We start from the raw sequence: 27,617 nt of genomic DNA, 5'->3' as shown, positions 1-27,617 counted from the left end.
TGCCTATAACTTAATTGCCCACTGCCTGAGAAGAAAATCTTAAGACACGGTTTTAGTAGCACTAGAACTGTTCATTATATCATTATTGTTGTTATTACATTATAATTTATTCTTCTCTCACAATACATACCAACTACAGTTTCCCCTCCCTCCACTCCTCCCTCCTAGTTCCCTCTGCTTCACCTAAAAGCAGAAAGAGACTTCATTAAAAGTTTACATACATGCACTTATTCAATAGTCTTAAGCAACCTTATCGCCGAAAACTTTTAATGATAGAAGGTGGAAAGTGAATGTTTAAATGTAAAAATGTTCTATGTACAAAATTTATTCCCTCTAGTCATAAACAACTTTTATACATGCCTTGTCAGTTCTATAACAGCATTTCATTCAAATGATAACTGAATAGCAAAAATATTCATTATTATTTAATATAAAATTGTATGTTTCTATCATTCTATATATTATATTAAATAATATCATTATTATTTAATATACATTGTATGTATATTTGATATACAGCTCGATGTCAGAACGTATTTTAGCAATTAGTTATTAATAGGCAAGATAAAATAATATAATTAATTGCACTTTCAACAAAACCTAAGTAAATGATTTTGTTTTCAGTTGACAGTGATAAAATGTTCGATGTTATGTTACAATTTCTTCCCCTTCATTTATCTTTGCTGCAAAATGAAGAATGTCAGAGATTGAAAGGGTTGAGTTCAAGACAAATTTAAAGTGACTTCCTTTATCTCTGATAGGAACAAGATTTCAAGGGATGAAAACTAAATGTACAAGGCACTCTTGTATGTGGTGAAAAATTTGAAATCACTTCTTTGTCATTTTAATCATGACAAAACCATTAAATAGATACAGTCTGAGAAAAAATAGCAGTAGACAAGACTTACTGGATTCATTGTCCCATTGAACATCTTGGCATGCTAAGTAGAATCTGGAGCTCTCTGTTCTCATAAATACTTTTAGGCATTCCCAGTCCATATACAAGATACCAGAGAGCATTAGTTGAAATTTCACAATTGTTTCTCCTTTGTTTTTAAGGGCCTAGAACTCTGAGGAAGTGTACAAAGGCAAATCATGACAATTTAGTGAAGATTTAAAAAGTAACCACTTTTGTGATATAGTCATCTTTGCAATATTTTTTTATCTAATAATATACTTAGTGCCTTATATTTGCATATCAATACGATTAAGATTTTTAATTATAATTTCTTTTTCAGCAAAAGCTATAAAAATAAATTTAATATTAAAAATCTATAAGTACTAAAATTCATATTAAACTTAATGCTTTTGAATAGCATCATATGTATTTATGCTTTCAGCAACTTAAGGTATTAAATTTCTGAAGTTGTGAAATATATAATGATGTTAAGGAACAAAATCGAATTATTGTGAGGGACTTACTTTTACAGTACAATGAGACCCTTTCACAAAATAATAGACTATGCTGTTTATTGTCTTTAGCTAAATTCCTTTCATAAAACTAAAGGTATTTTAGGACAATCTGTACAAAATCTTGAACAGTAAAATGTATAAACAGAACCAGAGGAGATCAAGTTAGTTCAGAAATACACAGACATTACAGTGTCCCAGATTTACCCATGTCAGGAAAGCATGGTATTGGTAAAAGAATAAATCTTCCAGTGGAACAGTACATAGATCTCAATGTACAACAATCAAATGTAGCCAAGTAGTTATTTTAAAATATAAAGTAATTTTCAGCCAAAGATGATAGAACAATTAATTGTATTTAGAACCAAATTTCAATAGGACATCTTATACTATCTTAACTATAAATGAATTACAGATTCCTTATAAAACTTTGATCTGTATAGCATTTAGTAAAAAAAAGACACGTAATTTACAGCCCTGGCTAAGTAAGAGGACATAGTCATAACACAACAGACAAATGAATTCCACACTTAAATGACGCAAAGTCCAAATTGGCACAGTGAATCTTTGAGGAAAAACAAAATTTGGCAATGTAGTTAGTCATATAGTTATGCAAGAAATTCATTAGTTTATTTTAATGAGATGCCACAAAAATATATGATCTCAAGACCACAGAAACTTATAACTTGGTTCATGTTCACTGACTATATACTGCTGATATGCCAGACACAGAGTTACAGGGGACAACCATTCTAGGGGTATAAGCAGTAATAACTCAAGAATAAAAAGACAATTGTCTCATGAAACCAACATGAATCTCAAACTGAATTTGCTGAATGAATGAATTAACACTCCAGAAGCAACATTCTGTGAGGTCCCACTGACTGGTTATGCCTGAGTGTACTACTCCTAAAAATGTAGTAAGAGAAGAAATCAATAATTGTTAACAATGGTTTGTGTGAAAAGGATTACTAAAAAGTGAGAATGTAGGTGGAATATAGGGCATGATGAAACTGGGATGTGTCCAAACTGCTACTCCTTACACTATCTTTTAATATGATAAAATCCACAGAACTACAATGGAAAATAAAATTATTCTATATACTATTTAATGAATATGAAAATTTCAATAATGATGAAAGAAAACTAATTTTGAATAAAATAGACATTTTTCTTTATGTTTTTCACTTTTAAAATTCCATATTATTATTATTATTATTGTTATTATTATTATTATTATATTCCCCTCTAAATGTGTGTATTTATGTCTGATGGAAGGACAATAAATGGTATAAAAGTAAGAAAAGAACGGATAGAGAAATAGAGGCAACCAGCGATTAAGAGAAAGAAGGAGTGAGCTTTCCAGAAAACAAAGTTAAAATGGTTTTTAATATTTTTCTGTGTATATATAAACATTGAAGATCAAGATCCAGAATATATCAGCTAAAAGCACAACTGTAGGAGGACACACACTCATCTGTCTTCTGTGTGTCTGTCTGTCTATGAATCTAACATCTATCTATAAAAATATATTGCATGTTCATATAGTATGTATATATATATATATATATATACATATATATATATATATAATTCCATGTTTTAACATAATATCTTAAATGGGGCACAGAGACAGTAAATCATAAACTAGAATTTGCCTTCTTCTCCATTACACATGTCTATACTTACTGTTGTTCATTGTAATGCATACTGAATTATTAATCATACTGAATCTTCAGGTGAAATAAAGGGTTTATGTCATATTTTGATGAGTTGTCCTGGTAATTATGTGAGAAACTATACAATTAACTATAATTTTTTTGATCTGTGATACTTAGTGAAACCAGTAATTATAACTGAAAAATCAAGAAGGATGTGCAATCATATATGAAACGATATAGTAATACAATAAGCATCATCTTCCTAGTTCTTTTTTGACTAGTCACCATTACCTTCACTCTTTCTCATTTTTACACATTGAACCACTATCTTTTTTATAAACTAATCACTGTAGACTTGTGACTATAATTCCAGCATGTTTTCAATCTTCAAACTTTCTATACATTGTGGTGGCTACCATTCTGTTACAGAGTATAGTTTGGAGCCATTTGTTTATCCCAGACTCCCAAAACCAAAATAATCACACAGAAACTGTACTAATTAAATCACTGCTTGGTCTATTAGCTCTAGTTTCTTATTGGCAAACTCTTACATATTAATTTAATACATCTCCATTAATCTGTGCATCACCATGAGGTAATGGCCTATCAGCAAAGTTTCAGCTCCAGTGGCAGCTCCATGGCTTCTCTCTGACTCTGTCTCCTTTCTTCCAGCATTCAGTTTAGTTTTCCCCACCTAGCTCTGTTTCCCTATAGCTCTGCTATAGGCCCAAAGCAGTTTCTTTATTTATCAATGGTAATCACGGCATACAGAGGGAAATCTCACATCAGCAGACGGTAAATAAAAGATGGCTCATATAATCTACACTTGCTTAGAAAATTTTGCATTGTAATTCCTTTGCTTTCTTATTTTCATGAGACTCCTCATTGTTTTCCACAATACTGTTCTTCTTCACCTATTCTTTCTATCTTCCACCTTGTAATGGATTCTCCACTACTCTTCTTTGTGGTTGATTTTATAATATCTTTCCTCTTGGTATTATTTGACCCTGAAAAGAATGGGTCCATTTAAGAAAAATTATTTCAGCTATTGTTAACACAGATAAAGTTTTTCAATCAGCTATTTCTGTATTTTTTGTTCTGTTATTCTATAGCTATATAAGTTCATCACATTTATATTAATTACCAGGCCAGACAAATGTCTAATATATAATACCCAGATTTTTAACATTGATTTGATTGTTAGCTTTGGCTCTATAGTTTCCTTTCAATTGTATTAACAGATAAGGCTAATAAAGTAAGGGAGGGGGAATTATTTCAATTTCCACAATTAATCCAGAAGATAAAAATGAGTATCATATGACCAAAATTAACAATATATGAAAATATTAAGAATATATTCCTAGCTAGGAAAAATCTCAATTTAAAACTCAGTTTTACTTTGCACAAATCTTTACATTTTCTCTTACACAATTATATAAACTATTATAACATAGATGCATTTTCTTTTAAGTTACATATATCTGGCATTTAAATACAATAATAATTCATTTCTCTTTGCTCAGACAGAAAAATTTCAGTGGGAGACAGTGTTCTGACAAATGTGGTTTCTTTTTAACTTATTCTGTTGATTAATTTAATCATCCCATGATGGCCTTGTACTTACTATGCAGGTTATGCAACCTTTGAGCCTGAAGCAGTGCTTTTACCTAAGTTTCTCACATGCTGGATTGCATATTTATGCTAATTAAAAGAAGTAAAATATCATATTTGAAGAGAAGCATTCATTTCTACTAGAAATGCCACATGTCCAGATTTTACATGCACGACATTAGACTGGATTAAACATACTTCTATAAAGGCTCTTTAATACTAATTCCTCCACAGTTTGCACAGTATTAGTAAACTGTGTTATTTGTGATACTATACAGGAGCAAACAACAAAGAATGAGTAACAAATTTTTATATGGCAAGATATAACCAAAGGATGAATTTTAAAACACTTCTTATAGTGAGTACATTCTCAAAGTTATTTGGAGGAGAAATTTGAGTCACAAGAAAGGTCAAAAAAATCACTAGCAAAATTAAAGGAAAGGCAAGACACCAGTGTCATTTTTCTTGCTAATGCTCTTTCTTCTCGCATTTCTTAGAGTGACTCTAAATGTGAATAATTTATAAATGTATAGCCAGGTGAAACATTCATAAAGAACAATTGTGCACCCCAAACTTAAATTAGAAAGTGGCTGAGTTGATTGTGTTATTCTCCTTAAACAATTAATGCAGTGCTCTGTGAAACTGCTTTTCATTTGAGAATATCTAGAATGGAAGGAAAATTGAAATAGATATGAAATCTAAAGTAACTCAATTTTATGTAAATTTATGTATGAAACAAAAAACAGCATAGCAATGAAATCTTCTGGGCTTTAATTTGATTTGAGGCCTGATACATATTTTGACCATCTTTCCTTCATGCAAAAAGGAAAATACTCCAGATAGAACAAGTCATTGACTGTGTAATGTACATCAATCAAACTTGCTAAATTATGATTCTTCCCCAGGGTATTTGCTCTTTGGTAGTCGTCAGAAATATAAATGGACAACGTGGTGTGGGAGTGTTGTGCAATGGAGCAGAGAAGCATGATATTCTGTCTGCCATAGCCCTTCACTGCAAACAACTAATTAATGGGCTGCTATACATCCTGTTTCTCAGGGGTCAGAGGTATTGTTACGAATCTTCAGTGTTGCCTGTTTAAATGAAAAGAAATGACAGACAGATTCATCTAGTGTGTTAAGCATAAGGGGAGGGAAAGTCCTTATCTGTCCAGAAAGATTCTGCCTGTGACTGTGAGCAGCAGAACCCGGAGGACTTGGTTCCCTTAGCAAATTTCATTTATTAAACTTTAACCTCTTAAACAAGAAAAATTAAAGGTAATTTATTCTAAGAAAATAATTAATTTGATATATTATGTCTGAGAAGCCACTTTCCCGAATCAATTTCCTGATTAAACCACTTGTAGTTTAATCAACAGAATAAGTTAAAAAGAAACCACATTTCTCACAACACTGTCTCCTATTGCAATTTTTCTCTCTTGGCAAAGAAAAATGAGATATTCTAGCATTTGAATGCCAAATATTTGGGAGTTAAAAGAAAAATTTACCTATGTTACAAACGTTTATATTATGTGTAAGAAAGAACATATAAAATTAGTGCAAATTAAAATAGAATTCTGTATTGAGATTTTATTAGCTAATATTATATTTCTAATATTTTCATATAATTCTAATTTTGATTGCCATATATTAATCATTTTATCTATTTGATTAATTATGAAATCTGAAATAATTTCCCCTTTCTCATTTTATAATCCTGATCCATTAATTATAAGACAACTAAAAGGAAACAGCAGAATTAAAATCAACAATTAAACCGATGCTAAAAATCTAGGTCCTATAGTTTAAGTTTATCTTGTGAATTAATATAAATTTATCTCAGAAAAGTTAGTAATGATAATAAAAGCAACATTTATTTTTATTTGTGACTTCCTCAATTAAATAATTCTTATACTGATATTTGTTGAATTTTCTACCTGTTTTTCTACAAATTTCTTCTAAATTAAGAATGTATGTATACATCTGGTTAAAGGTTTCGTCAATCCTATGGCTTGTGATACTGCATAAGGAATCTATGATTTTCATCTGCCGCCCATTTGTTATGGCTTTTAATCTTAATTATTTAGCCATTTTCTATTTTATGTTAGGAATTAGGTTACAGCTACAAGTTCTGTGATATCTTGTCAATTCATTCTTAAATATTTCCTTGTATTATTTCTAAATTCAAATCTACTATACTAGAGCCAAGCTTTTCAGTTAACATGATAATGTAGTTATTTCATACCAATGATCTATCCAGATACTTTTGTTTCCTGTACTGGTAATATGCTAGGAATATTTTGTTTTGATGTTTAGAAAACTCTTAGGTCTTCTTTGTCTATATAGATACATGTATTTTTTTGTTAAAACACAACCTAAGGGAACAAATGTATATTTTATTATTCAGAAGGGTTAGTGTTATGCACAGCTACCTCATTATCTCTTTCGTTCCATTCTGTCCTTCAGTTGAACTGAATAAAAGATGTTCAGAAAGATGAATCTTAAAAGCAGAATATGTTATCTCTTCAAGGAACTGAAATTCAGCTCAAACTTTAGTACTGACTTTGGAAGACTAGTCGGCATCCTAATTTCAATTCACTGAAAATAATACTTCTCAAGTGTGTTGGGAATGAAAAAGAATTTTAGTAAATTATAACAAAAATTTACTAAATATTTTTCAGATAAGTAATGAAATTATCTATTGACCATATAAATATATTACAATTAATTGGATGAATGAAGAGAGGAAAATACAAAAAAAATGTTTAAATCTGTTTTATTCCAAATGATAGTATTTTTTTTATTTTTGAGATAATAATTACATAATCTCTCCCTTTCTTTTCCTCTCTCCAAACTCTTCCATATTTCTCTGTTTGTTTTCTTTCAAATCTATGGATTGTTTTGCATTGATTATTGCTATATGCATATATGTAAATGTGTGTATGTGATATAAATACATACATATGTAACTGAGTGGTCTTGGTGGTGTATGCCTTTAATCCCAACACTCAGGAGGCAGAGATAGGTGAATTTCTGTGAGTTCAAGGCCAGCCTGGTCTACAGAGCGAATTGCAGGACAGTCAGGGCTGTTACACAGGAAACTCTGTCTCAAATACAAATATCTATATCTATATCTATCATCTATATCTGTTTGCATATATATATATATACATATATATATGTATATATATGCATATATACACACATCTCAGTTTGATAATGCTACTTGCAAATATGTTTTCAGAGTTTATCACTTGTAATCAGATAACCAATAACTGTGCTCTTCCCTAAAATATGTTCCCCACAAAATCATTCCTTAGTTGCCTGTAGCTTAGTTGCATATAGGGTTGAGTTCCTGCTGTCTTTTGGCCCTTGCCATGTTCACTTTGGCATGCCTATTGCTGTCATTCTTATTTTATTTTTATTTATTTTATTTTTATTTATTTTATTTTAGTCATTATTGTAAAAAAAAATCTATTATGGCCACAGAAATTCTATGAGACTTAAAACTCTTCAGTCATCGATGATATCAACTAGGTTCAAACAAACCATTTCTCATCAATAAAATCCTATCCATTTCTGGATGTGTTCAGTGATGTTTTATGCATTAATCCACTCATGGTAACATAGAAAGTCATCACAAATGTTGTCATCCAGAACCAAAGAATTTACTTTTTGTGGTCTAGAGAATGGGAAGTGAAAATTCAAGGTTATAGAAAGACTAGATTTCTTGGACAAGCCATCAATGGCGATTATTGATCTGTTCTCCAATTGTTATGTGGACAAAAAAGCTCTATATAATTACCTAAAAAGGTAGTAATATTCAGAAAGAACTAATGGCTTTCCAAAGTCCCGTTTCCATGTAATACTATATTTAAAGAATTTATTTCATTATAGAAACTGTTGATGAATTCACATGGTCAGAACAAGACAACAAAAATTAAAGCTTGTCACACATGGAAAATCTAAGTTCAAATCTCATTAAAGTAAAATTTTATATTAAATCTTAATCTTCTTTTGCTCAATGTCCACTGGAATAAAAGTGCCATCTTCTAAATACCTTAGTCTGGGGAATTCCATCTTTCACAACAGATAATGATACATAGCTCTACCAGCTACTTGACTATGTATGGCTTAAATTTCATGGCTCCGTCTTACTTTGCTTTAAAAAAACATTTAGTGGATTCTACTCCCACAGTTGGACATGTACTATTCAATGTTCTCTACAATGACCATGGCACATCATTTGCCTAAATTTCACTACCATAGACTAGTGGCATTTTGTTCTGTTTTGTTTTTTCAAGTAGTGTCCCATCTGTCCTCTCCTAGTCATCCTTTGGTATATAGGTGGAGAAATTACCCAAATTTCCCAATTTTGCTGCACATAATGAATTCCATAGTGGGGCAGGAGGTTGGAAATTACTTATGGGACAGTCTTGAAACACAGATCTGCTATGTTAACCAACAAAGTATACTGAGATTAGACAGGCATTATGAACCTTCTTTGATACCTAATTAATGATACTTGTATCCTTTTTAATATTTATTATATATTTTACATCCAAAACTGCAGTTTTCCCACCCCTCTCCTTCCAGTTGTATTTCTTATGAGTAATTTTTGCATTACCTTTAGTAATAGATCCCAAGTAATTAAAGTATATTGCATACTTAATGTTTTGTTTTATCTTTTGGCATATAATAGGCTTAGAACATTCTAATCCCTTTATTACATCCATCACCTTTATCTGTTACTCATTTCATTTTCCCATACTATACTATGAACAATAAAAAAGAATCAAGGAAACCATTACAATATTTTTGTGTATATTTATTTATCTGAATATATTGCTTAATGATTTCTAAGTCTAAGGTAAATAAAACACTAGTACATGCAATTCAGTCAATGTTTTTGAAAAACAAGAACGACCTGTCCTCTATACCCAATAGCATATTTTATTTATTTCAGATGTCTCATTAAATGAGTCTTTTAATTCTTAATTCTACCAGCAATTTGTTCAGGATTACTTAAGTAATATACTAAAAGATTAACATAGTTGCACTATTTTCTCCTAAACCTCTAACATTATTGTGCTTTCAGAGGGATCCTGGGATAATGTAGCATGATATCTCAAAATTCTTACTGTTCTATTCATTATCATTTCTAAACTGCTTCCACACTTTTGTGTATTTTGTACAGCAATGTCTTAGTTCATGGTACCGAAAACTATACTGCTACAGGATTCATCAGTGTTTATAAGTGCAGATTTGTATATTGATTAGTAATTAATGTTTTCATAATAGACCTTCACATATATATAATTCCTCTGGAGGCTAAGAAATCTTATATATCTTCGATTTTGAATGCGGTACCTGAGGAAAAGCAAAGAACATAATTCAAAACCAATCCTAAGGCCTGGAAGCAAGAACAGGAAAAGCCATCCTATATCAAACAAAAGACAATTTCTAAGAGCAGAGAAACAAATTTTTCACTTTTCACAGCACGTGAAATACTTTTGGAGTATAAATAGGCTTTCCCACTTGTATGACTCAACACATATGGCTCCTAGATATTAAATCTATGCTGCTAAGCATTGCTTCCCTGTTTCTACAGTCAAATGTTTTATCTTCACATATATTTCTTGCTACACCATTAAATTTTCCACCAAAAACTTAAAAAGAAAAATATTTTGATCCATGCACAATTACTCCATAATGATCCACATAAAATCTATGACACAATGGACCAACGATTATTTTCTCTTTTTAACAATTATGTATATTAAATCTATAGCTAAAGTATCTCTTCAGATGAGCAATCTGAAAATAAAGAGGAAATGGTCAATGTATGATATCTATCTTCACTGGCCACTGTTGAAGCTTTTTTTATAGCTGGGTACTGCCTTAATACCAACCTTTCATTTAAATCCTCCATTAACATCTGCCCAAACAGACATCCTTGAGGCCTTAATCAGAACTCAGTTATTTTGGAGTTGGCAGTACATGCTCTAAAAATGTTCATTGCAATGTCAATCCTAGTATTACTGAACCATAAATTTTTGTAAAATGAATATAAATCTCTATACAAATAACTACTTACATAAATAATTTAGGTTTAGTAAATTACCCCTTATTATTCACATTCTATTAATCACTAAACAAACTATAACAATTAACACCTGCAAATATGAATATTAGTTATTTTACCAATTAATTATTTGCGATGAAACTGTTTTCCACAGGTCTCAAACCAATTTGAAAATGTCATATTTAAATGATATTTTATTTCTGTGCCAGAGAATGGTATGCACATTTCAAATGGGAGTATGAAAAGTCTTTCATTAATCATTTCTTCTTCAAATATTTTACCCTCTTCCATCAAGTAAACCTGACTTATTATGGGCTATGGTTATAGTTTATAGCTATATAAAAGCCTATGCTTCTGATCTCAGGATTCTGTAAATTCTCACTTTGAATCTTCTTGGCTTCTGACTATATATTCTGATGATTCCTCTTACTTTCCCTAAGTTTTCTTCCCTGTAAATCTGATTATATTTCTTAGCATTTCCTTAGTGGATGAAGAGGTGGTTCTACTAAGTAACTGAATCACAATGGATCTCTATTACTGTGAAGAAATACCATGGCCATGGCAGCTCTCATTAGGTAAACTTTTAACTGAGATGGCAGTTTACAGTCTTAGAGGATCAGTCCCTTATCATTGTGGCAGAGAGCATGACAGCTGGGAGTGTAGTGGCATGGAGGCAGACATGGTGCTGGAGCAGGTACTGAGAATTCTTACATCTTGACTAGCTGCAAACAGGAAGTGGTCTCTCTCTCCAGACATGGCCTGAAATATATGAGATCTCAAAGCCCGCCTCCACAGAGACACACTTCCTCCAACAAGACCTACGCCAACAAGGCCATATCTTCTAAGTATGTCACTCCCTTTAGGGTTCAGTTTCTATCAAACAACCACAATGGCTAGCCTCAACTCTAAAGCAATTCTGCCCCAGCTCCCTGTGTGCTGGGATTATAGATATGAGCAATAACACCTGGATCACATATTTTAACTGCTACAGTGTCCTGAATTCTTTTCCTAAAAGGAGCTAGCTGTAGAACTTCTTTATGTTTTCATGTTGAGTCCAATAAGTCAAGAAATTCAATTCTATTTAGTTATTCTCTTATATATATGTAAGTGTGTTTCCTATGTTTTAGCAGCATTCTTCCACTGTGGGACAGTTTGATACGTCATAGGACAGACAAACATTTCTGTTCCAATGATTCTTATTTGACCTCAAATTTTCTGTATCTCCCTTGAGGTAATGTGGAAGAGTTATAATTTCTTTACACGTTTTTGCAAATATTAATGTTTTTAGTAAATAAAATTGTTTCCAAATATTGTTTATTCAGCAGATCTTTGATGGATATTGTTTGGATATCATTTCATACATTTAAAGGGTCATGTATTCTTTTACACTTTGAGATAGGTGCACTCTACTCCCAAAATTTTGCATGTTCTATTTATTATTACCTAAAATCTCTTGACATAATCATGGTTTTCTGAAAGAGTCTTCATAAATCAATCTGTATATGCCTTCTTCTTATTTCTTAGCCCTCTTAAAAGGTACATCCTAATACTGATCATGGACCTTATTGTTTTTCCTAATTATCTGCTAATTCTTTACCATTTCTCTTTATAAATATCAAATCTTCTTATGCTATAGCTTTCCTTCTAAAATTTCCTGACATATAATGAGTTATAATAGCATTTGATAAATAAATAAATTAATTAAATGTAAAACAGTTATGTTCCCAGGCTAGAACATTTTTAGTAGGCTCTGATCTCCAAAATTTATTGACCTTTTTTCTGTTAATTATTGTGTTAAACTGGTGCCAGGAAGATAACAGATATTTAATAGCTGTTTGTAGATTTGAATTGATCTATGGTTGATGAGAATTTAGGATTAATTGTCGAGACATTAAAGAAACTAGAAATGGTAATAGCTTATAATTGAAATAAATACCTGACAACTCCCAAAAGCATAACTGTTTTTAATCTCAAAAGCACTCTTTTTGGGTGCCAAGGAAAATCATGTTTGAAAATTTTTTAAACCAGAAAATCACAAGAAAAAAGTTGAAATCAAATCAATATTATAGTACAAAGTCTGTTTAAATAGATACTTGAGTTTGATTTTGAAAGATCATTTTTTTGAGTATTCCCAAGAATTGTAAAAACAGGTCTGTTTGTTGTTGAGCTCATGAAGCAACTCACAAATAATTTGAGACCTCACAGTTAGGAATTATTGCCTTAGGCAGGAAACTTGAATATTTGTTTTCCTTTCATGCACCATGAAGGGCAACGGTCTCTCTGCTAGTACAAAAGATAATGATGTTTACACACAGATTAGAAAGTTATTATACCTCTTCAAAAAACTGACTTCAATCTTTACTAAAGATCAAAATACTTATACAAAGCATATTTGAATTGCTTGTGGTCTGTGGATGAAGGGATTTGTATTATAAAATCTCTTTTTCTCCATTTACTATTTATTGTGTGTGTGTGTGTGTGTGTGTGTGTGTGTGTGTGTGTGTGTGTGTACAAAACCCACATATGGAGATCAAAGACAATCAGTAACAAAAACCCGACATCAGGTTTGTTGGAATGCAACTTTACCTGCCGAGCCATCTTTTCAGCTCTGTTTGGTCATTTCTTAAGTAATTTCTTGTAGTGGTAGGGATATTTTATCTTTATTTTAATAAATAAAGCCTGTTTCGCTGTTTTGCTTTTTCTGTCCTTCATGTTAAACCCCAAACACTGTCTCTGAGTTTTTGTTAATCGTGATAAAAATCTCTAACTGTATTAATATTTTTATTTTGTTTTGGTTTTCAAGACAGAGTTTGTGTGGTCTTGACTGTCCTACATTTAGCTCTCTATGCTAATCCCCCAATGAATTCACAGAGATCTATGTGCCTCTGCTCCCTAGTTCTAGGATTAAAGGCATTTACTATCACTGCCTGGAGTCTAAATATTTTTTTAAAAAAGTTAAATATTACTTGACATATTCTATAACTGAATCTCTGTTTCAAAGGCCAATGTAACTGTGTACAGTAACCTACATTAGTCTCAGGCATTAATAAAGCCTAAAAGCCTGGAACTAAATTTTAAAAATTACTAGATTACATAGTATATTCATAAAATAAAAATATTTCTACATAGTATGTATGAATTGAAATTCTGAGTAACATTGTTATATTAGGTTATATTTCCTTTCATATACCATTTCTGGATTATCACAGGACTCAGATCAACAGAACTGTATACATGTAAAATAAAATAACTGAACCAATAAAGACTTATAATAACATCATTTTCATTTTATAATAGATCTTAATCTCCTATTTTTGAATTATATACTTGAATAGAAAGTGTTTGATCATATTCAGATCCCACTCTCTTCTTCCAATGCCTCCCAGAGCCACCTCCACCTCATTCTCCACCCAAACTTGTATCCATTTCTTTTGCAACCCATTGGTTTTGGTGTTTCCCCCGTGCACACTGACAATGGATCTTCCATTGGAGTATGAGCACATACCAGGGACTAGATTCCCGAGAAAAACTCATCCTTCAAACCTCATCAGCTAGCAATTGACTCACTTAAGGATTGGGCCTCATGAGTTCTTTTGCCTTCTTTGCTGATATTTGACTCTCTTGATCTTGAGCAGGTGAATCATGATCCTAATTAATCTTATCAAAAAAAAAAAACAGGAGTCAGATATATAGGTAAAAATCTGGGAATCTACGAACAGGCAGTAGTTGCTCCCTTCCTGTCTTTTTCCTCAGGCCATAAAGCCCTGAGATCCTGTCTCCATCCCACTTTACCAGTTCATCTCTCTGCCTCTGTGTGCTGGTATTAAAGATGTGAGCTTCCCAGGACTGGGATTGAAGGTGTGTATCAGTACCACCTGGCTTCTATCGTTAACTAGTGGCTAGCTCCTCCCTCTTATCTCCAGGCAAGCTTTCCTTTCCAGAACAGAGAGTAGCACACCAGCAGCAGGGCTTGGGTATGCAATCACAGACACTGAGAGCTTGTGTGTGCAGCAGCTTTATTGTGTTTGGAAAACTCTGTTTCACAGCAGTTCTCCCAAACTTCTGGCTCTTAAAATAATTTTCCTCCTTTTCTAAAATGTTCCATGAACCTTCAGGAAAAGAAGGGTGATGTAGATGTCTCAGCTTTGGCTGAGTACTTGACAGGTAGGAGTCTCTATAGTATCCACCAACCACTGCATAAATAAACTTCTCTGATGAGGATTGTACTGCCACTAATTTGTGCTCATAAAGATAATGACAAGTACCAGGTGTCATGAATAATTTACCCTAATCTCTCCATGATACTTTGTCTTTCTTTTTTATTTATTTTGAATTTTTATCAATCACTATTCACTTTAAAATATGTTTTACAAGGAAAAAGAGTGTTTCCACTTTTGTTCATGATTAAATGAGTTGTACAATGTATTAACTTGAGTATGGAAAGATGTAGATTATAAGCAGGGCCTTCAAGCATCATTTTAATTATGGTACTTCCTTTGTGTGTTCTAAGAGTCAGATTAAATGATAAAATGTGCCACATTTCTGTGCCTTGTCAGCATTGGTCTACAGAGTGAATGTGGACACTCAGTCATTTGGATATATCATGAATTGTTTTTTAAACTCATTGAAAATTATTCATCATCTATATACTCATTTCATGCCCAAGATGTGTACAAGAGACAAGTTAGAATGAACCACAAATCTGTTTATACAAACAAGTTCATATGAAATATAAAGTAAACCCAAACTGAAAAAAAATCTATTAGTTTATATTTTGCCATAAAAGATAGCATTCAGTTGACTTAAATGAAACACCAAATTGCCATCAAGAAATTGAAGAAATCACATTCCAAATTGCAGACAATAAGTATAAATACTTATGTCTGTGAAGAAAAGGGAGAGGAAGATGTAAAGAAAAGACATCAGGGAACAGAATGAATGAGAAGACAATTGTGGAAGGTGAGAAAAGGGATGATGAGTGGAAGGAAATTTAAAAAGTATAAGGAACTGTCTGGTGTAGTTATGGAGACTAGAAGTCCCTTAGAAGCCAGAGTCACATGATAACTAGCTGTATCACTCCATTTTCAAGCCTCAAAGACATGAAACCCACAAATAGCAAGTATCCAATTGAAGCATGAAGATGAGAAAAAATAAGTGTCCCAGTGAAGGTTTTTAGACAGGTTAGAACTCTTGTCACGCAAGGAAGGATTATCCTCTCTTACATTATATTTATTTATTTGTTTGTTTGCTTGTTTGTTTAACTAGTACACATTGATTTATAACTTGGAATTTAGTTTAACAAATGTGCTGATAGTTTTATTGTTAATTGCTCTCATTTATTATCTATTATTAAGAATTTTATTTAAAATATATTTTTATCACTCCTCTTTCCCTGTCGTGTCCTCAACCACATATGCATCTCCTCTCACTTTCTCTCAGACTGATAATTCTACTATTATCTTTATGGGTGAGTGTTTGCTCCATACATACACAATTATGTAAATATAAGAGGTGTATTGAATCTGTTTAATATGGCTTTTATATGATTTTAGGATTGAGCATTTCCTACTGGATAACCATTTAAGTGTCCCATCCCTGGGAGCAAAAAAATTCCTACTCTCAGCAGTCTTTCCTTGATTGTAATTTTTGTTTAGGGAGAAGACTCTAAAATATGTCCCCTTCCACATTATCATATCTATAGATACTGTCATTGGCCAGGTCTTCATTAGGTGGCCATATATGTTTTGGTATTATAGGTGTAACTCATCTGTCATTTCTAAGAGACACGATCTCACAACAGACTTCCTTGCCCCCTCATCTGTGATGTTCCCTGAGCCTTAGATGTAGTTGTTTGTTTGTAAATATAGCAACTTGGACTGTGCACAAGAGATTCAACTGATCTCTCATTATGACTCATTTTTGTTTTCTTTAGTAATCTACATTTTTTTCAAAGGCGAAACTTCTTTAATGAGGACTGAGAAATATTCTTCTCTGAGAGTATAAAAACAAGGTTGAGTGTAGCAAGAAATTATACTGGCCTTGTAAGGTTGAGGTAGTAGGTTCTCTTCTAAAAATCCATTGCAGGGCAGTGATGGCACACGCCTTTAATCCCAGCACTCGGGAGGCAGAGGCAGGCAGATCTCTGTGAGTTCAAGGCCAGCCTGGTCTACAAGAGCTAGTTCCAGGACAGGAACCAAAAACTACTGAGAAACCCTGTCTCGAATAATCAAAAATAAAAATAAAATAAAATAAAAAATAAAAATCCATGACCTCACTAATGCTCAGTAGTTGAATGTAAGCAGAAACTGTGCTTTCATTTCCAGTAACCGATACTCAAATAATCACACAAAAACTATGTTAATTAAAACATTGTTTGCCAAACAGCTCAGACTTAGGCTGAGGTAGCTCCTATATCTTAAATTCACCCATTTATATTAATCTATGTATCACCCACGAGGCTGTGGTTTATGGATAAGGTCTGGCATCGGCACTTACATGATTTCTGCCTGACTCTGCCTTCTTTCCTCCTCAATCTCTGTTTGGAATTCTCACCTAGCTATATTCTGCTCTGAGTTTATAATTAACATAAGCCTCTGTGTGTTTCTTTAGGCTTGAATGGCTGCTGGATCAGGTAGTACAGAAACTTTTGTCTACAAATGGTGCCCAAATATTTGGAAAGAATTTTTACATAAAGCCTTGGAATACTTTTTAAAAAAAAAAGATTCTAAGCAGAAAAAAAGAACAAAGTCAAGCACAGCTTCTTGGTAGAAGCATTGTCTTGAAAGGGCTCTTTTTCTAGAGGTGAGAAGAAGCATGATTCCTTTAAGAGAGACTTCCTGAATCACTGTTAGCAGCAAAAATGTCACAACGCTTTTTAGAGGCCCTGCCACCAAATACTTAAATGGTGTTTATGAGCAGCCACTGGCAAACTTCTTGGTGGTGGTATGACTTAATAATTTCACTGAGTTGTGGTAAATAAAACAAAAACAAAACAACCAAATGGCTCCCACCAGTACCTCTGCCATAAAGCCAGACTCTCAGGAGGCCAAGGAGTTGGTTAGTAGAGAAAGTCCTTAAAAAAAAGGAAGAAAGAAAGAAATAGAATAGTTGGGTACGGTGGCATATGCCTTTAATTCCAGCACTTGGGAGACAGAGACACGTGTATCTCTGTGAGTTCAAGAATAGCCTGGTCTACAGAGTAAGATCCAGGACAGATAAAGATACACAGAGAAACCTTGTCTCAAAAAACCAAAAATTAAAAAATAAAAATAAAAGAAATACAGTAATTTTTAAAAGGAGTCATGAAAAGATTGAAAATACACAGAGAATCTGGATACTATATGTTATTATGTTGTCTTTGAATTATTTGTCTGCCGAGGAAGGAACAATAGCTGATAAAAGACATTTGATTATAAATGCTGCTGGATTAAATCCAACATATATATTTTGAAAATGCCTTGACTTCAAAATTTAAGTCAAAAGATATGTTACTCTGGAGATGAAGATTTGGTTTTGTTTCCACAGGAAATGAGAAAAAATTAGGTTTGAAGAAAAACCCATGAAAAATTTCCAATGGGAACAGATGGCCCAGATATTCCAATATTTCAAAGCACCCCTATTGCACTTCCCTCTTAGTTCTACATCCAGCAAAGCCTCAAGACTCCTGGATGAGATGATCCAGACTCACAGAATATTCCAGTCAGTATTTGACCATAATGCCAATTTTTTTAGGTTTATATAAAATTAACAGTACCCCCAATCAGTAGGAAGTAACCTAGAAAACTACACCCATATTCCGAAATAAATGGATTATGGATGTTTGTCTTTATTTAGAGTGTTGGTTATAAGTTGTTACTAAAAACTGTCAGGAAAAAAGTTAAAGTAGTTTAGATTCAGAGTTGCTGTTTTGAAAAGATAAAAAAAGGGGAAGTGCTGTGATATAATGATCTCGTAGCATGTAAAGATTTGTCACTCGTATTGGTTTAACAAAACACTGATTGGCCAGTAGCCAGGCAGGAAGTATAAGCAGGGTGACCAGAGTAGGAGAATTCTGGAAAAGGCTCAATCCATGGTCACCAGCCAGACAGGGGGGAAGCAAGATGAAAATGTTGCACTGAGAAAAGGTATCAGACCACATGGCTAAACACAGACAAGAATTATGGGTTAGTTTAAGTAGTAAGAGCTAGTTAATAATATCCCTGAACTAATAGGCCAAAAGTTTATATTAATATAATTCTGTGTGTGTTTCTTTGAACTGCTGTGGGACCAGGTGGGGCAGAAACTTCAATTTACAAGGATTTAAAAGCACGCTTGGGAACTCTTGTTAATAACATTGTGACATTATTCAGGGCTTATAAAAAGTTCTAAAGAACTGTAAAAGCATTTCTTGTCCCACTAATATCTGATATATTTTCACTTAAAATCAAAGCTTAGTAAAGAACTTTTAAAATTTATTTTATTTTTAAAAAAGAAAACAAACTTTCTTTTTTTCATTTTACATACCAATACCAGTTCCTACTCCCTCCCCTCCTCCCATTCCCTTCAACTACCTCCCCTCTCCACTCCCATCCACTCCTCAGAGAGTGTAAGGCACATAGTTATACTATCTTCCAAAATAGCCACATACTCTGGGAGACATTTATATTTGAAAAATGGATGATCAGCTCTTTTTCAAAACCTGCCTAAATTCATAAAAAGTCATACTAAATCTCGAGGGTTTCTACATTGCATCTCATTATTTTAGAGAAGTATTTTTGAGCAAGGCAAGCCATCAGAATGGAAACCTGGAAATCCAGATGACTGTTCATGTTCAGCTGCCTAACTAAAGACAGTGTTTCGGTGATGGCTAGTTCTGTGAAAGATATTTTATTCTCTAATGTCCTAAATTCATTATTGTAAGAGAATCATTCAAATTATGGTATTAGTAGGTGAAGGAAAATGTGAGATAGTTGTAAATTTGACTTATAGTCAATGAATTGTCTCACTTGAGCTTTAACTACTTTCATTTTTTGTCCAAAATGTCTGATTTCCAAGTACTTGTCCAAGCAGATTTTTGATGGGAACTGTAAATAACTCATCCAGTGGTCTTTCTCAAGTGGGAAAAGTTCTTGCTCCTTCAGTGGTCAGTCAGGTTCTTGCTTATGCTTAAAAAGATCATCCAATACTGCATTCTGGCCTTCCACAAAAGAGACTTAAAGGGCAACCCAACCCCTGTTCCATAACCTACTATATTAAGGAATATAAAAGCCCAAGATGAATGCCAACACTTGCCCCCCGTACTGTGACCACAAGTCTGCTTCTCAGTATTGTATGGAGTGTTACTGTCACTTTCAATAAATGCTGGCTGTGTGTTCTAAGTGCCAATTTCTTATCCTGCAATTCTTTATTGGCAAAAACATAGGCCAAGTAAAGACACCTAGGCACCATCAGAGAGCACTCTGATTTTGTTAAAAGGCTATGAATTTATGAATGGTTGTCTTGTCTAAAAGAAAAAAACAAACATCATTTGAGCTATTATCAGAGTATCATGGGCAAGTCAAGCTCTAAACAAAATTAAACACCACGGTGCTAGGGAAGTAAAGTATGAATCATTTTTAATTCCTTCCTAGCATTTTTATAACTTTTTTGAATCCTTAAGTTTAACAACCATAAAGTAAATTTGTCTGTTTTGTACAGTAAGATTTCAGGGACTTACTGTTTACAAGTTAGTATTAAGTTATTATTTATAGTATTTTTGTGAATTATTATTTGCTCTTCTAAACAAACTCTTCAGTGGTATAATCAACAATTTCCCATTGTCTTTATTCCAAATGCTGTTATGTAACTACTGAGTGTCATTAGTAAAGCAATTGTAATCAAATGTTCAGTGAACTCTAGGAGCTCCCAATTTTCAAATATGTAAAAAAGCAAATTAAAATTAATTATTATAATTATTTCAACCTCATGAATAATTTTAAACACTCAGGGTAGTGTACAACTGAGAATAGCCACACAAAATTACTATTGTTATTTTGATAACTATTTTATCTTTTTTGAAGTATAACTCACTCAAAATAGAATAGGAATAAAAATCTGGTCTCTCTGTTTTAAGACTATCTAAACACAAACCAAGCTTCTCATTTATTAATTAAAATAGAATTATAACTTGCAAGACTCTGAATGTAGAAGACATTAAATGTAATTTTATCTGAACAAGATTGCATCTTTGAAATAATACTAATACCCTTAATAGAAAAATAAATTCTTAGCAATGGACACTAAATGCAGCATCTTGTAGTGATGTATTTATTCTGATATTAGAGACTGAAGTGCATAGCTGCACATAAGTCTAGAGAGGCAGTGGAGTTTTGTGTCATGGGGGAAATATAAAACTACTTAGGATGGTGTTGGGTAAGAGCTCTTCAGACTGACCTTTTGCTAGGTTGATGATGTTCTCATTAGCAGCCACCCTGCTGTTTGCCCTCAATAAAACATAGCATCCTGCTGTTAATGCAATTTCCAGTTTTTTGATTTAATGGCACAATTATATTAAAGTTATTTTTCTAAATGGATTAGGATTTTGAAATCTTCATGAAGTCCTAAACACTTAGCTATAATTTTTAGATTGCTTATTAGATATAGGATGAGGTTGACAAAATGGCTGATGATTTTGTTTAATACAATTGTTTAATGCAATTTAAGAACAGTTAAAATAATTAAATTTTAGATAGAAATATTATGATAAAGATTTACTTATTAATGTTATCTGTATAATTGACATTTGAATTTTGTTTTTTTTTTAATCTGACAACATTAACCACTATTTTCTTTTCAGTTTAGATAATTTTCTTCCTAATAGAATTGGATACTGCCTTTACAGGAATCTTGTCATTAAACAATATTTTCCGAAAGGAAGTAGATTTTCATTACGAGAAAAGCAGGGACTTCAAATCTGGCAGAACTATGCTTTAATTTCGACTTTACTGCTTACTAGATACGTGACCTTGAACATGTTATAGTCTCTCCTGGAACTGATTTAGCTTTCTAATCTGATTAAGGCATAAGTGGAAAATTAGATAATATATATAAATCACATAACTCACCATAACTGTTGCCAAAGCTTAGGCTCTTAAACTGAGGTGTCTCATGATTTAATGAGGGGACACAGAGAAAAAAAGTTCCTCTCATTGAGTCTCTCACCTTGACTTGTATGATACTTAAATAATCTGCAAATTATGGGATTTAATTTTTATGTGGTAGGCTTTTAAGTTTGTTTTTCTATACTGTGACTCAAATGTATGTACTGGACATTTTTAACTGCATTAGACAAAATGTTGTGGAAAAAAACTAAGAGAAAGGATCAGATGCAATATAAATACCAAGCACAAAGCAACACTATGGTCATTATAACAGATTTCAGAATGATGAGGACATTAAGATATGACCTTTCATATACTAAAGAGCCATGCAAACATATTGTCTCATGATAAAAAGACATAATTCTATGGCCCATTTTATACACTTTCCATGGTAATAGATCATCCTCCCATCACACTCACACACATAAATTCACACACACACACACACACACACACACACACACACACACACACACACACACTTTGCAATGGTCAGTGAGAACCCAATGACATGACAGATCGTTGATAATTGGACAATAGTTTGAATTCCCTCCATGTCACACAAAAGTGGAGAATTGATGTCCATTACAGAAAGAATAAAGTCTATCCTGACTGAAAATACTTGGTGTTGTATGAGGCATGGGACACACAAAAAAACTTCTTTTTGACTTATGACCAGAATTCCTCCAAAATTCTCAGAAGTAGTGAGGTCGAGACTTTGCAATCATTTATAAAAAAGTGAGGAAGCTCAGTAAATATTTGTTGTTGAAGCTTTGTACCAATCTAGTTTCTAACATTCAATATCACATATTGTCACACTCTTAAAAATGGATTTGCTCTTTACACACATAAAATGGTGTGTATACATATAGAAATCATGTGTCTTGCATGGAAGTTCATTTTTTAATATGCAGATATGGGAAACCATATTTAAATATTATACACTTAATAATGAAATATGTAAAATTGCACCAAACTATTTTAAGAATTTAACATGTTTAAATGATCCCGAAAGTTCACACTTTCACTTGACATTCTGCTAAGCATTCAGAAAATTCACAAATAATTCTATTTGCAGTTGCAGTTTTTTCTTACCCTGCTGACATTAACACTGGACCACAAAAAGGCTTTTCCATCCCTCCTGTGCTGTGTGCCTTGGCATGAAATATGGGGATAAGAGAACAAAACAACTAGCAATTCCCTATTTCAACAATAAGGAATCATATTCATTTTTAAATTTTATCTATTTTTAATGCTTCAGTTTAAAAGAATTATATTGCTGTCCCTCTTCCCTTTTCTTTCGGCATCTCCCAGATAACCCAACCAACAACTCTGCCCAAGTCCTCCCCTCTCAAGTTGGTAGCTTCTTTTTCTTTGATTACACATATAAATAGAAAGGAATCATATTCAGAATATAGCTTCCACTTAGCCATTATTATTTTTAAATGATTTTCTGATATACTAATGCCCAGAAGGTAATTAAAACACTTATTATAATAAAAGGATGTCTATTGGTGGGCAATCAATAGGTAATTTTGTCTGCTGACCAAACCTTTGTATTTTTACTTGCCTCCAGGTACAGAAGTAAAAAAGAGCTGTGTGCTAAGCCAGTAGTTCCCAATATTTATATCATCATTTCAGATATGCTTACACAATAAAATTGACATATTGTAATTAATGTATTTAGACTCAATTTACAGAGAGTCAGAAAAAGGAACAAATTCAAGATTCTGTTTTCTTTGTGCAATTTTCATTGAGCCAAATATTATTCTGCAACTGGAAAATCTTTAAAGTCCTACTTTTAAAACCATGAAGTCCACATGACTGGGGGGGGGAGTCAATTAAATGGTCCCTCATTATGATCTGTTCTACTTATTGACTGAAGCCTAGAATAATCATCATCAGAGAGGCTTCAACTAGCAGCTGATGGGAACATATGCAGAAATCACAACCAAAGTCAGTCAGAGCTTGGAAATCCTGCAGAAGTTGAGGAGGAAGGAATATAGGACCCAGAGGGGTCAAGATCATCATAACACGGCCCATAGAATCAAGTAACCTGCGATCATAGGGACCCAAAGAGACTGAAGCCAACAATCAGGGAGCCTTCATGGGACTGGTCTAGGCCTTCTGTTGTGTTTGTGTAGCTGGGTATTCTTGGGAGACTCCTAACAGTGGACGTTAGGTTGTTTCTCATTTTTTTCTTGCTATTGGGATACTGTTTCTCACACTGGACTGCCCTGTTGAGCCTTGTTATGAGGGGATGTGCCCAGTCTTATTGTACATTGTTATGTGATATTTGGTTGATATCCTTGGGAGGCCTGACCTTTTCTGAAGAAAAAGAAGGAAAAATGGACATGGGGGAGAGGGGAGATGTTTGGGAAGGACGGGTAGGAGAGAAGGGAGGGGAAACTATGGTCAAGATGGAATATATGACAGAATAATAAGTACAAACAATAAAAATGTCTAATCTGGGTTAGAATATGTGTATACAGGATTAACATGTAGGCTGTGGATAATTTTTAGTTTAAGTTAGTTGCAAATAACAGGTGAAATGCTTACGGCATCCATCATGCCACTTCTTAGGAGAGGCCTGTTATGCAACTAATTGACTCTATGAAGATGTAGCATAGAGTTGTGACGCAGTCAGAAACCTGTAGATAAGTCATGCCCATTAGCAAGGCAATCCAAGAACATATGGAGCAATGAAGTAGTTTTAGGAGAGCATTTTGGATATGGCTGAAGAAGGAGATGACAGGAAATATTTGGGACTCAAGTCATAGCTTGACAGACTAGAGAAAGTCACAAAAGTTTTTAATTTAATAATATGCATCGTTGAGAGAAAATTCAAGGCTCCAAGGGAGTGCAAAAGATAATTCTAACAATGTTCAAAACAGAATATGCTAAGGTTTATTTTCCCAAATTCCATTGGGTGTCTCTAGTCACCAATGTAGTAAATGAATATTTATTAGGGTTATTATTGCTATTTTTGATCACTTTAGCAGAAAAGTCCACTGAAGTTCACTGGTTTATATCACATTCAAGTATAAAAATTTGGTGTTGCAAACAAAAATATAATGTAACAATAAATGTCTTCTTTTAGGCTATAGGGTATTGTTTAGTATTGGTAGAAAAATTATTTCTATCAAGAAAATCACAAATTAGCTTTTATTTCTTTTTAAAGTCAAAGTGAAAAAGGCATGCTGGATATGAAACTCAAAGTTAAATCATTTAGGCATAGATATTCGCACAGAGTGCAGGAGCTATCTAATAACCTTATGTCTAGGGAATGAATTACGTTGGAATAAAGTCTTTGTCAGAGAGTAGTATTTAATTGTTCAGTGTTCTTTATCTCAAAAGAATTGATTTGCATTTAAATGAGCACTCCGTAAGGTAATGATCCCAGTAGATGTTTTATTATTGATGTAAAAGTATTGAGTACCTGTTTTAATGCATACAGTAGTAATAGTGTGACTGAATTAACTGTAGGAATGTTAGGCAATTCAATTAATATATAATTTTAATATTCTCTATAATTTAATAAATTAATTAAAAACCCTTAAGGAAATAATAGACCTCACAATGCAAATTAAGCAATAACAATTGTTTTTACTGTTTTTTATACAAAATATCTTTTGGATTGGATAATTTTATATTTGCCATTCATTATATGCCTTAACTGATATAAAAGAACTATTAATAACTGCTGACTAACCACGAATAGATATAAATATTTTTCCCTGTTACCTGGCAACCCTTAAAATTACCTAACATGAGCCATGTTATGTAATAAACATAATGCCTAAATTCATATAAGATACCATTTTGAATAAGTGAGAAACAATAATTTTGAGTGAACATTATTATAAAAAACTTACAATTAAGGCCAGGTGGTGGTGGTGCATGACTTTAATTCTAGCACTCGGGTGGCAGAGACAGGCCTATCTTTGTGAGTTTGAGACCAGCCAGGTCTACAAGACCTAGTTCCAGGGCAGGCTCAAAAGCTACAAAGAAACCCTGTCTCGAAAAACCAAGAAAAAAAAATTACAATTATTTTAAATGTCATGAAATTTTAGGTGGAGTGTAATTCTCTGAACATCTGCATATTTTCAAACAAAGCAACAACAAGCAAACATTCACTTGGTTAAGCTTCTGATATAATCCATGACTGACTGTTGAGAATTATTTAATATTCTTCCAATGTTTTTGTTTCTCCCAACTTCATTCTAAAAGAGAAATGAATAAGCGCCATCAACAGAGAGATGGTGAAAGAGAATTACATACGGATTCCAAGACTGCAGGAAGAAAGCATAAATCAGCACTCATGTATGTCTTTGTAGTCTAAGTCAATGATCAGTGACCCAATTCTGCATGTACCAAAAAAATCAGTTGGTACAACAGGAAACAGACATATAATAAAAACAGAATTATCTTTGAAGTTATAAACATAAAATTTGTAGAATAAGGAAATATACACATGTTGAATAACCCTAACCTAAAAATTAAAAAACCAAAATGCTCCTGGGGAGAACTCAACAATCAACTTATATGACAGAACATATTCTAAAAGCAGGCAAAATAAGAATAATGTGAGACATTAAATGCAGTTTTCATGCAGAATGCATTTATGAATATCCATAAATATTTTAATTGAATATTAGCTCCAATTACCAAAATGCTTCACTATCTACATATAAACATTCCAAATTCTAAAAATGTTTAAAAGCAGAAAGGCTGTGAGTGTTGTAGATAAGGAATACTAAGTGTGTAATTAGAGATCTGTGCGTGGCATTGGACTTACATTGCTTAGGTAATGTAGGGGAGATAACAAGTGCATATGGGGTTAAGATAAATATGTTCGGAAATTGATCATGGTAATTATCTTTAGATATTTAGTTGGATAGGTAGATAGATACATAGATACATACGTAGATAGATACATAGGCAGATAATTATTGTATATTAAAATTGGCTGGCCTCTATTGTGTGATTTGTAACTCACTAAGTCTATATTATTATCACATTTTGCATTTTATATATGCATATTCTGTTTTGTAACATTTCTGATTCTTGTAAAAATTGTCACAAAAATTTCAAACTATGATAAAAAAATAAAAAAACATCATCCTAGCTTGTATGCAAATATTTATGTTATCATTTTCCAGTACATCATAATTGTAATTGACTTGTTGATTTACAGTTTGAAAATTCATTGCATCTTAAATAATAAACGCATCAATATTTGTTTACGTGTGAGACTATTTGGCTCATACCGGAAAGCAGTTTAGGTTTATGAATAGTAAATTCTTTCTGCTTTATGTTGCAGACCAACTTTGGTTTTTTTTTTATTACTTTAAAAAATAAGAATCCAAGTTTCCACTACCTCCCCTCCTCCGAGTTCCCTCCCTCTCCCTTCACAAACCCTCCCCCAACTCCTCCAACCCTAAGGGAGTGCCATGCACCCTGCCCTGTGGGAAGTCCAAGGCCCTCCCTACTACATCTAGGCTGAGCAGGGTTTACATCCAAAGAGAATAGGATCCCATGAAGCCTGTATCTGCAGTAGAGACACATCCCAGTGTCACTGTCAGTGGTGCCTCAGTCTGCCCCAAATGTCAACCCCCTTCAGAGGGCTTGGTTGTTCCCATGTTTGTTCATTCCCAGTCGAGTTAGAGTTGGTGAGCTACCATCAGCTCAAGGAAACTGTCTCAGTGGATGACCCCCTCATGGTCTTGAATTCCT

Source organism: Microtus pennsylvanicus, chromosome 1 (genome assembly GCF_037038515.1).
Source record: "Microtus pennsylvanicus isolate mMicPen1 chromosome 1, mMicPen1.hap1, whole genome shotgun sequence".
NCBI lineage: Eukaryota > Metazoa > Chordata > Mammalia > Rodentia > Cricetidae > Microtus > Microtus pennsylvanicus.
This window is presented reverse-complemented; position numbering follows the sequence as displayed.